Source organism: Heptranchias perlo, chromosome 20, assembly GCF_035084215.1.
Source record: "Heptranchias perlo isolate sHepPer1 chromosome 20, sHepPer1.hap1, whole genome shotgun sequence".
Classification (NCBI taxonomy): Eukaryota; Metazoa; Chordata; class Chondrichthyes; order Hexanchiformes; family Hexanchidae; genus Heptranchias; species Heptranchias perlo.
This window is the reverse complement of record NC_090344.1, coordinates 11496520-11507717: the sequence shown is the minus strand read 5'-3', so window position 1 is coordinate 11507717 and position 11198 is coordinate 11496520. Positions and strand designations below refer to the sequence as shown.

Below are 11198 nucleotides of genomic sequence, written 5' to 3'. Positions count from 1 at the left end.
GACATACTTGCTCTCGAGGCAGTACAAAGAAGGTTAACTCGGTTAATCCCGGGGATGAGGGGGTGGACATATGAGGAGAGGTTGAGTAGATTGGGACTCTACTCATTGGAGTTCAGAAGAATGAGAGGCGATCTTATTGAAACATATAAGATTGTGAAGGGGCTTGATCGGGTGGATGCAGTAAGGATGTTCCCAAAGATGCGTGAAACTAGAACTAGGGGGCATAATCTTAGAATAAGGGGCTGCTCTTTCAAAACTGAGATGAGGAGAAACTTCTTCACTCAGAGAGTGGTAGGTCTGTGGAATTTGCTGCCCCAGGAAGCTGTGGAAGCTACATCATTAGATAAATTTAAAACAGAAATAGACAGTTTTCTAGAAGTAAAGGGAATTAGGGGTTATGGGGAGCGGGAAGAAAATTGGACCTGAAGCTGAGTTCGGATCGGTCAATCCCCTGTGGGTGGCGGAGAGGGCCCAGGGGCTGAGTGGCCGGGACCTGCTCCTACTTCTTGTGTTCCTTAGATTTGTGGTTGGGATCAGATCAGCCATGATCTTATTGAATGGCGGAGCAGGCTCGAGGGGCCGATTGGCCTACTCCTGCTCCTATTTCTTATGTTCTTATGTTCTTATAATGTCGTGATCGTGGGTTTCCTTCCTGCATGGCTATGTTTTGGGTTTCGTAACTTTTAAAATTCATGCTTCACAAACAGGTCCAACGACAAATTCACGGGGGAAGTTTTATTGAATAACATCCATTGTAACTTTGCCCATGGGCCGGAGAAACACGTCTTTCTTTTTATTTGTCTTTCTCCGGTTTGCAGATAAACATTTAACTCGCGGCCTGTTCCCATTAATGATCATCAGCAGCAACAGACAGACAGAGAGGGTCTGACTGTCCCGAAATGTGGAAAAGGGATCAGTTTAGGACAAATGCATCAAATCAAATAGTCACCCGGCAGCGAGAGAGAAAAAAACAAGAGGAAAAGTCAAAAGGTAACAGAGAAATAAAAACCAAATACAGAGGACATAAATATTTCCCATCCTTGATGTCTCTCTGTTCCATCTCCAATCCTTCAGTGGCGGGAATAATATTTCACTGTCAATAAATGTGAGAATCGACCCAAAGAAGAAGAAACTAAATGATCAAAAACTGCCAAACACTGGATTGGAACAAAGACCTTTAAATTTTCAGTTTAATGCAACCGCGACTGAGCTATTTGGACACCAAAGCAAATGCAACTTTTCGCCATTGCCTTGCAAGAAAATACAACACCCGGGATGCCTTCACCCTCCTGTTCATTACCGCACTTAATATATAAACATCGCACTCTTATATACACACCCACAGTTCATATAAAACATCGCACTCAAATTTACACACCCACAGTTCATATATACGCAGCACACTTATATACACACCCACAGTTCATATATAAATATCGCACTCATATATACACACCCACAGTTCATAAATAAACATCGCACTCATATATATCTCCCCACTATCCATATATAGACATCGCACTCATATATACATACCCACAGTTCATATATAAACATCACACCCATATATACACTCCCACAGTTTATGAAACACCAGCGCACTAAAACTTAGACACTGAGTTTATGGGAGGGAGATCGGTTCCCACCGCCGCTAGAGCTCTCGGAGTGGCAGAGGCGCAAGCAGCGGGAGCCGAACAACCTCTGGATCTCATCGTTAACACAGGCAGGTGGATCGACCTGTGAAATTGCATCGCACTTGGGTATGAGGAAGGGTAATGGGTTCTGAGAAGGCAGCAGGGAGTCTAATGGCTTCCTAGTGGCGTTCCGGTGGGGCAAGAGGAACCCAGAGAGGGGAAGGGGCTATCAGAGGGTGTCAGAGAGTGTAACGGGATCTCAGAGAGGGGAAGGGACTGTCAGAGAGTATCAGAGAGTGCAAGAGGATCTCAGAGACGGGAAGGGAGTGTCATAGGGTATCAGAGAGTGTAAGGGGATCTCAGAGGGGGCAAGGGAGTGTCAGAGGGTATCAGAGAGTGTAAGTGGGTCACAGAGAGGGCAAGGGAGTGTCAGAGGGTATCATAGAGTGTCAGAAGGCTCAGGGCGTATGAGAACATAAAGGGTGCTGAAAAGGTTCAAAGAGGATAATGGATTCTCTGAGGATATCGGAGAAGATAAGGAGCTCAGGGAGAATCGAAGAGGGCAAGGGGGTGGGCGGTGCTCAGGAGGTATCAGAGAGGCGAATTGATCCAGAATTGTCATCTTCTAAATATTACATTTTCCAACCATCAACACATTTAATAACAGCAAAAAATGAAGCCGATTGAACCGATGATCTGCCGTGTGCCATGCGAAGGGAATGAGAAGGTAGAATCGGGAGGGAGTGGATATTTGACAAGGCTCACGGTTTCGTTTCACACAGCTCAGTGTTGTGTATTTATATAACTGGAGATAACTGAGTTTGATAATATTTGTGTGTTTATCTCACTGAACCAGAGATAAGAGGTTGCACTTTGAACCTTTTACCACCAAGTTTGAGAAAAAAAACACAAAACGCCCAACGTGGGGCTCGAACCCACGACCCTGAGATTAAGAGTCTCATGCTCTACCGACTGAGCTAGCCGGGCCGGGTTGAATGCTGCGCCCCATCATAATATTGCATAGAGGCAGCTGTGAGCTTTGCTGCAGGGGTTCAGTTTGTCCGACAATCCGACAATCCCAGGGAACGTCCTTCAGAACACTCGCTTTTCATTCTGGAATCAGTCTCATGCCTTTTACCTGTCATGCTGATCCGCGCCGAGCAGGATAGGAATAGCGGGACAAGAGAAGACCAATTAGCCCCTCGAACGTGCTGTCCCATTCAATTGGATCATGAGGTGGTCTGTAACTCAACTCTATTTCCCCGCCTTGGACACATATCCCTTGGGACCCGAACCGAAAAAAGATCTATCAATATCAGTAATGAAAATTTGAATTGAGACAGGATCCACATCCTTTTGGCCGAGAGATTTCCAGATTTCGGCCGTATTTTTTTTGCTAAGGTGATTCCTGATTTCATGGCTCATTAATCTTGCTCCAATTTCAAGATGAAGCTCCGTCATTCTGGATTCCGCCAACAGAGAGAGAGGAAAAAAAGGCAAAAAGGCCGCTTTACGCGGAGATTGAACTAAGGATCTCTGGATTTTAATTCCAATGCTACCCCATCTGAACTATTTCTGTTTTCTGCACATGCAATGTTTTATTTTTCTATGAAAATCACATAAACGTCGATGCGATTTCCCTCTCCGTTAACAGAGCACTTCGGAGGAATGGGAGCAAACAAACCGTGGATCTCTCCTTAACAAAGATTGGTAGATCCACATGTGGAATTAAATCGCACTTGGGTAGCAGAGAGGTTAATGGCTCCTGAGAATGAATCGGGGAGTCGAAGTGTTTCTTAGTGTCGATCCGGTGGAGCAACGGGATTCCAGAGGCTGTAAGGGAATCAAAGGGCTTCTCAGGGGTTATAAATGGGTATGAGGCTACGAGGTATCAAAGAGTTTACGGCACTCTCAGAAGTTATCAGAGAGGGCAAGGGACTGCCAGGTGTTATCTGGGAGAGTCAGGGCGTATCAGTGGGTAAGGGGCATTCCGAGCGTATCAGAGAATGTAAAGGGCACGGAGGAGGTATCAAGATAACAGAGAGGGAGAGAAAACGCTCCTGAAACCCGGGATTGAACCCTTTAGATCTTCAGTCTGTCTGAGCTTTTTCGGTGCTCTGGACACACCGGCAATTCACGTGAGGGTCTGTTAAATTTGCAATAAAACTCTTCCCACAATCGCATCCTCTAAACCTCCACCCAGGACTTTCAATGGTGCAAGTTTGTTCTCAGCAGCAACTGTGCACATCCTTTATTTGGTCCATGACATGGCATCGAGAAGAAAATGTCGATTGCAGCTTGAGTGAAGCGGGGGACGCTTTGCACTCGTGAAATATCATAAGCGAAAGAGACGGTTTGAGCGAGGTGACACCAGGCCAGAGTATTTGGAACTTCTGTGCGGTCGCACTGCGACTTTCACAGATCTGCTTGGAGCGACATTCTCTTGAATTCATCACCGACAGGGACAATTTGATTCTCAGTTCCGGTTTTCTCCTGGTGTGCTTCTGAGATAAAAGAAAACGAATCGGTGATATCAACCTGAACCTCGTCACGGACACGTTCCAGACTCAAATCTCAGCACAACTCCAATCTGTTTCAGTGGGAAATTGTTTCCCAGGGTTGGACAGTAATGCGCTGTCTGAGGCTGCATTCGCTGCTTTCCGCCGGCAGCGGGTGATTGGAGAGCGCGGAGCCGGACAATGTTGTTGCTGTCACGTCCTCACTCACTCGGGGAGCTGGGGAACACCGAAAAACTGATGGATTTGTTGCTGCGGCAAAAATGCGGCTTCGAACTGCTTTTGTTAACTGAGGGAGCGCTGCAGGGTCCTTTAAGGATTTCTCACGACCAAACTGAAGCCTGTCGGAAGCTGAATAACATTTCACTTGAATCGTGAGCCCTCCTTTTCAACCTCGTCTGCCAAGAAAAAATCCGATTTCCTTCAAGCCATTCTCCGACATTGTTTATTTGCCTGTCATCCGACCGCAGATTAAATGGCAGAAGATCAGCCGGCAATGTTTACGGTACATTTTCAGACAAACAGAACACACATTCGAAACGCGCAATAACGAATGTTAAGGTCAAAGCGCCTTGTCGTCCCCGGGTGGGCTCGAACCACCAACCTTTCAGTTAACAGCCAAACGCGCTAACCAATTGCGCCACAGAGACACGGTGTTTTTTTGGCTGAATAACTAATTCAGCGAGCTAACGTTTCAGCTTGCCGATATCAATGGAACGTGTCCGACCCTCATGCCCTGATGTTGTGTTTAACACACTTGGTAAATAAGATTGCTGAACTGCAGACACAAATGGTAACATGGGATTATGTTATAGTGTCAATAATGGAGACCTGGCTCAAACAAGCGGCGGAATGGCCACTTAAATATTCCTGGCTACAACGTATTCAGGAAAGGCAGGGAAAAAATGTCGTGGGTGGTGGGGGGGTTGGAGGGGAGCAGGCACGATTGATCAAAAATACTGTTACAGCGGTAGAAAGGGTCGCCATGCTTAAGGGTTCAAAGGCAGAATCTATTTGTTTAGAATTAAGGAACAATTGAGGAGCTATTACGCTGCTGGATGCATTCTATAGGCGACCAAATAGTGAGAAGGAGATAGAGGAGCAAATTGCAGAAAGATGCAATAATTTTAGAGTAGTGATAAAAAGGAACTTCATTTATCCGAATATAGACTGGGAAATAGCAGTGTAAAAGTCAAAGAGGTCGAGCAATTCCTGAAATGTGTGCAAGAGAACTTACTTAATCTGTATGTTTTCAGCCCAACGAGGAAGGAAGCAGTGCTGGATTTATTTAGGGGAAAGAAGTGGGGCAAGTGGAGCATGATTCAGTTGGGGAGCATTTGCAGCAGGTTTAGTGTAGTTATGGAAAATGCAAGGAAAAATCAGATGTGAAAATAGTCAACTGGGAAGAGCGAATTTCAGCGAGTTGAAAAGTGATCGGGTCCAGGTGGATTGGAATCAAAGATTGGCAGGTCAAACAGTAAATGAGCAATGGAAGGCTTTGAGTGAGGAGATATTTCGGGTACAGACTGGATACATTCTTACTAGGGGAAAGATAGGGCATGGAAAACTAGAGCTCCCTGGATGACAACAGAGTATTTGAGACAGCATTTTGTACATTCTGAATACCAATGTCCGGACAGGTGTGCCCGCGGTTATCAAACACAACCTCGTCACATGCACGCTGACAGATAAAAAGCGGCCACATTCTGCTTCATTGAGATGAAATCCGAGAGCGGTTTCAAGGTCAATTGCAATTGCAAGCAGAATGCATTCAGAGGACGTGAGATCATTGAGATACCTCCAAACACCCTGCCAGTTTGAACAGCAGCTCAAGATCGAAAGTCGGGGGGGAAAAAATGAGGGCTTGTCCAGGATTTGAACCCGGGATCTCTCACATATTTCAAGCAACAAACCCGAAGCGAGAATCATACTCCTAGACCAACGAGCCCGCTGGAAAAAAAAATCAACAAGAAGTAGTCTCTGAGTAACAGCGGCCACTTTCCCCAAATCTCCCTGAAAGTGCCGGAAATAAAAATGTGTCCGTACATTAGTGAAGAATCATAAAGCCAATTTCTTCTCTGTTGGGTTTTGTTTACGGCTCCTCACGCTGATAAAGATGATTGGGGACAGTTGATGAGTTAAGGGCGCAGATACTCCGGTGTAAGGGTGCAGATACTCCTGTGTGAGGGTGCAGATACTCCAGTGTGAGGATGCAGATACTCCAGTGTGAGGGTGCAGATACTCCAGTGTGAGGGTGCAGATACTAGGATTTAAGGGTGCAGATACTCGGATGTAAGGATTTGTTGCCGCGACTGAAATGCGGCTGAGAACTGTTGTTATTATCCAAGGCAGCGCTGCAGGATCCTTTCATGATCTCTCACAAATCAACTGAAACCCATCGGAACGTGAATACAATTTTGCGTTTCCAAAATAAAAGGGAGTGACATTCATTGTGGAAACAGTCTGGTGTCGCTCACTGCAGAAATATCCATGTCAGAGTGAAGCGGCTCTCCCGCTAATTTCGGACCTTGTGTGTCAAGAAGAATTCAGATTTCCCCGAAGCCAATCACAGGTTAAATGATGGAAGATCGGCCGTGGTCAGCTGGCCATCGAAACCGGGCATTTGTTTTGCAGCCAAAACAACCATCAGAAACTAGGAAATGCGAGACCATGAAGATAAAAGTTACCCTACCGTCCGTGAACCAACAACTTTTCGCTTCACAGCCGAACGCGCTAACCGATTGCGCCACAGAGACAGCACACATTTGTAATTGAACCACTGATTCAACGAGCTAAAAATTCAGGTTGCAGCGATCAATATAACCTCTCTCCATTATCAGTTTACTTTTCCAAAATAAAGTGTGTGAAGTTTGCACGAGTGAAAATCTGTGCTCTATTATTCCTGAACATTAAACTCACCTTGCCATTAAACACCTGTATGTTGGAAGACTCAGTCCCCTCGTGGTCGAGAGGATTGATTTTTTGAGCTGTGATTCGCCATTCTCGATTCCAGTAACATTCAGGTTTGCTGAAAATGAGATGAGATGAAATGAGCAGGTCCGACGAGCAGGTCTGTGACACGACTCGGTGTTTACAAAGATGTCTCTTGCACTTACAGTGAAGCGGACGGCAGTTTTCACTCTTAAACCAGTAACTATGATGTTCAGAAAAAGTGTGGCCGAGAAATGCTCGATTGCAGCGCGGTGACACTGGGTCAGAGTAAAGTTCAGTTCATGCGATTGCCGAGTGGCGAGAGGGTGGATTTGGAACGCCTGTGCGGCTGCACTGCGAGTTGTCCAGATCTGCTTGGAGCGATATTCACTTCAATTCATCACTGACAAGGACAATTTGATTCCAAGTTTCTTTTTCTCTGCTGCTTGGTGAGATTTCAAAAGTTATAAACGACCCATACCGACCCCAAACACGTCACTTCCACTCTGACAGATGTAACGCGGTCACACTCTTCACTTCAGTGAGATGAAAGCCGGGAGCGATTTCACGGTCGAATGCAATGGCGAACAAAACTCATTCAATGAAAGTGCAGGTCATTGAGCTGCCTTTAAATTCCTGATTGTTTGCACTGATCTTCTTCCCAAAGCGTTTGAGATTCACGTGGAGCGATTTGGGGACTTCTTTTCCCTCTTTGCAAAAGTTTCAACCGCAGGTCAAAATCAATAGTCGAGGGCGGAATGAGACGCCTTCCTGAAATTTGAGAGCCAGGGAAGCAGATTTTAGAGCAAGGTTCTGTTTATTGAGAAAAAGCAGATAAAATATTCATTCCGGAACGATCCAGAATCTGATCAGCTCGAAAAGTAACGGTGACCCCGTGATTTGAACACGCAGCCTTCTGGTGACGCAATAAGTCATGAAGATTGAAGCAGGAAGTTGAAAAGTGGGAATTGATTGATTCAGTGAGTGGGCAAAACTGCGGCAAATACAGTTCAATGTGGGGGGAGCGAGGTCATCCACCTTAAATCTAAGAAAGATAAATTAGAATGTTTTCTATATGGTGGGAAACTGGGAACTGTGGAGGAGCAGAGAGATTTAGGGGTCCAAGTGCTGAAAGCGCTACCAACTAGTGTACAGGTACATAAATTATTTAAAATGTCTAATGGGCCGTCAGTAAGGCCGGTTAACTCAATTGCTTAGAGTGTATTGTAACGCCTTAATCACGGATTCGATTCTTATAATTTACTTAATTTATTTCGGCTTTTGATAACTTTAAAAATCGAAGCTTTACAAAAAAATAAGTAAAGACAGATTCGCGGGGACAGTTTTTTGAATAACATCCATTGTCACTTTGCCCCTGGACCGGAGAAACACGTCTTTCTTTAAATTCGGTTTTTTTCGTAACTGACCCTGTGACGCAATGGATTGTGTGTTGGACTTTTACTTGTTTTGTTTGGTACGCTACTCAAAGGTTGTGGATTCGAGTTGAAACGGCGTTGGATTTTAGTTCGGGAGCTGGGAAGTGAAATTTTGCAGCAAAACCGCAACAGGATCATTAATGTCCGTCAAGGATGTGAAACTGCCCCCTACACTTCATCTTACACAAGTGGCTCCAGTCACATCCGAATTTATGATTCTTAAACCACTCTGAGCTGGATTGGCGAAACTCTCTCAAGAAGGAGACTCAACACCTGCTCAGACCGAAAGTCAATCTGCTGGACTTCCGGCTCTCTCAGACTGCATGTTCCTTCAGTCACGTTTCTAACTGGACACATGCATCCTGCTGCCGTGGCAGCATTGGTGCTTCAGGGGTAGAATTCTTGCTTGCAGTAATTCTATTCCTGTAAAACTAGCTCCTGAAGTGTAGGATGGAAAGTATCCTGGCTGAGCGGCCTCTGGCGCTGGTTTAAAGCTCCAGTTAAATCCCACGATTTGAAGATGGATCAAAATCATAGTTTGTGTCGACAAAACTGCAGCCTCCCTCCTGTAAACAAGTTATACTAAACATCTCATCTGCTATTGCAACAATGGACCGGAGGAACCACATGGCAATTCAGATAATTAAATGAATTTTGGAACACACCAATTGTGCCTTCAACTCCGGTCGAAATGTTCACAAGTAAAAGGATTGTTTGATCTCGGTGAGACTCGAATTAAAAAACCTCGGCATTTCCCGAGCCTGTAACTCATATAAGGACCGATTGCGCCGCTAGAGCCCGGTCACTCTGATCACCTGTCCCACTCTGCTGGAAAGAATCTTAAGTTGAGAGGTCCTTACCTGTGGAAACGTGACCTGTCCCCGTGATGAAAATAATATCTGCACTTCCACGTTCAGCTTCTTTCACATCCTCTGCTCCATCGCACTGTCATCGGGTTTTCTGTGAACAGGTCAAAATGGATATTTGCAGAAATTCTGTCAAGGGTAAAATTCGAATCGAGAAAAGCCCCAGACATTGAAACCAGCGATTTAAACCATTAGCTCACACTGCCACAAAACAGGGCCAGTCTTTAAAGGTCTGTTTAATGATCAAACAAATTAATTCAAGCTGATTGACCTCGTGCTGGGGTTGTTCGCCTTGGAGCAGAGAAGGTTCAGAGGAGATTTGATAGAAGTGTTCAAAGTCATGAAGGGTTTAGATAAAGTAAATAAAGTGAAGCTGTTTTAATTGGCGGAATGATCGGGAACCAGAGGACACAGATTTGAGGTGATTGCAAAAGAACCAAAGGCGATATGAGGAAAAACTTAATTACGCAGCGAGTAGTTCTGCTCTGGAATGCGCTGCTTGAAAGGATGGTGGAATCAGATTCAATCGTGACTTGAAAAAGGAATTTGAAGGGGAAAAATACAGAGCACCGGGAAAGGGCCGGGGAATGGGACCAATTGGATTGCTCTTATATAAAGCCTCCACGGGCTCGATGAGCCGAACAGCTTCCTTCTGTGCTGTAACCATTCTATGATTCGATGGACAGAAGCGGTCTGAATGAATGGGCGATCGGTTGTGGGTCGCAGGGATATTTTAACTGGTTGTCCGGTTGTGTTACTGACGGCTCCTTGTTCTCGGATTATGGTTTTCATTTTGGGCGTTTCAATGTTTGATATGCGAGAGGTCCCCAGTTCAAATCCCAGAACCCTCCTGTTTCACTATTTCCAGTGAAGATTCACTCTTTTCTTTCTCACATCTTTTCAGCGTTGCAGAAAGGAGGATTGATTTAATCCTCGAGCATGTTTGAGGTCCAGTGGCCAAAATGCAGCCGGCTTGTCGACGCAACACACACGGAGAGAGTAAAATGCCTCACGACGGTGTGCAGATTGAAACTGAAGGTGAATTTATCCCAATTCAGGCGATCTCAGATGTGCAGAAAAAAATGCGCCTTAATTGGTTGGGAATATGAACCCTGTTCCCTCGCGTGGTAAGTGCAAATTCTACCAGTGAAACAGCAACGTTTGCATGGAATCGGGCTCTCTGTGTCCAGTTGGAAACCTGTTTGAAACAACATATAATTTCACAAATCTCCTCTGAGTACCTTGCACATTCTGATTTACAGCCCTGCATTACGAGCACTCGCTGCTTGTGATGGCCGAGTGGTTAAGCCGTTACATCTAAAACTCGACAGGGTCTTTCGGTGAAACATTGGAATCCTGCTCACGGCGCCATTTTTTACAGTTTTGTTCAATGCTCAAATAAATATGAACTGGAGATAACGGACCGCATTTCCTTCTCTCAGACAGATCCTCCACCGCGGCAGAGCCTTTTAATTGGGAGCCCAATGGTCTCTTGCAAAACTTCAAGGTGCTTGAAGGAAACTTCACAATAATCCACAACTGGAGTATTGTGTCCAATTCTGGGCACCGCACTTTAGGAAGGATGTGAAGGCCTGTGGGGTGGCGCAGAAAAGATTTACTGGAACGGTTTCAGGGATGAAGGACTTCAGTTACGTGTATAGACTGGAGAAGCTGGGGTTGTTCTCCTCAGGGCAGGAAGGTTGAGAGGAGATTTGATAGAAGTGTTCAAAATCATGACGGGTTTAGATAAAGTAAATAAAGAGAAACTGCTCCCGTTGGCGGAAGGGTCGAGAACGAGAGGGCACAGATTTACGG

At 45.3% G+C, this 11198-nt stretch overlaps 2 non-coding genes across 2 annotated transcripts; both read right to left on the bottom strand.

The window, feature by feature from the left end:
- Positions 1–2548: 2548 nt before the first annotated feature.
- trnak-cuu (transfer RNA lysine (anticodon CUU)) lies at positions 2549–2621 on the bottom strand. Its single transcript has one exon. It is a non-coding gene; the product is annotated as a tRNA-Lys (tRNA).
- Positions 2622–4726: 2105 nt separating this feature from the next.
- trnan-guu (transfer RNA asparagine (anticodon GUU)) lies at positions 4727–4800 on the bottom strand. The gene has a single exon. It is a non-coding gene; the product is annotated as a tRNA-Asn (tRNA).
- Positions 4801–11198: the final 6398 nt, after the last annotated feature.